The sequence below is a fragment of the Vicugna pacos genome, chromosome 16 (assembly GCF_048564905.1).
Source record: "Vicugna pacos chromosome 16, VicPac4, whole genome shotgun sequence".
NCBI lineage: Eukaryota > Metazoa > Chordata > Mammalia > Artiodactyla > Camelidae > Vicugna > Vicugna pacos.
In genome coordinates, this window is record NC_133002.1 from 13,340,796 (window position 1) to 13,341,584 (window position 789).

The 789-nt window shown below is 34.9% G+C and overlaps 1 non-coding gene across 1 annotated transcript; it reads left to right on the plus strand.

Annotated features, from left to right (window-relative positions):
• Window positions 1-262: 262 nt before the first annotated feature.
• On the plus strand, window positions 263-334 carry TRNAT-GGU (transfer RNA threonine (anticodon GGU)). Its single transcript has one exon. It is a non-coding gene; the product is annotated as a tRNA-Thr (tRNA).
• Window positions 335-789: the final 455 nt, after the last annotated feature.

Sequence of the window (789 nt, forward strand, 5' to 3'; positions counted from 1 at the left end):
GAAGACGTAACGGAAGAAAGGTTTAAGCAGAGACCATAGAAGGGCCAACTATTAGCCCTCCACAACCAGAAGGATGACACCTGTCTCCCCCCCCCACCCACCGCAAAAACAACAACAACAACAACAACAAAAAAAAAAACAAAGAAAACAGGACCTATACAGCACAATAGAAATAAAGGGAAGACTTTAAGGGGAAAATATAACAAGATAATATAGACTTAAGATCATATAAATCTTTTATATAAATAAAAGCTAATGGGAAGAGGGTATAGCTCAGTGGTAGGGCACATGCTTGGTATGCACAAGGTCCTGGGTTCAATCCCCAGTACCTCCTCTGAAAATAAATAAATAACTAAAACCTAATTACCGCCCCCCCCAAATTTTTTAAAAATTCAATTTGAGATGCCTTACGAAAAGTTCCAGCAAAGCCAAATTTAAAAGAGCCCATATGATTAATTATATTTATGTAAGTAATCAGGCCAAGTGTATTGAAACCAGGCTTATTTTGCAAACAAATCAGTCTTAATTTGACTCTATTTGGTAAAAATGAAGATAATTTAGAGAAAAAAAATTTTTAAATTTTTATAAAGCTAATGGTATAAATTTACCTATTAAAATTAAAAAAAATTTAGATGGTGGGGATCCAGAACCCCAACACTGTGCAAAAACTGATCTTTAAAAAGTGAATTTTCAATAAAGATCTAATAGAAGTGAAGGAATAAGTCATTTGTACATGTGGAGAAAGAGCAAGTGTCGAGACTCTGAGGCAGGACATTGGCAGGTGTGTTC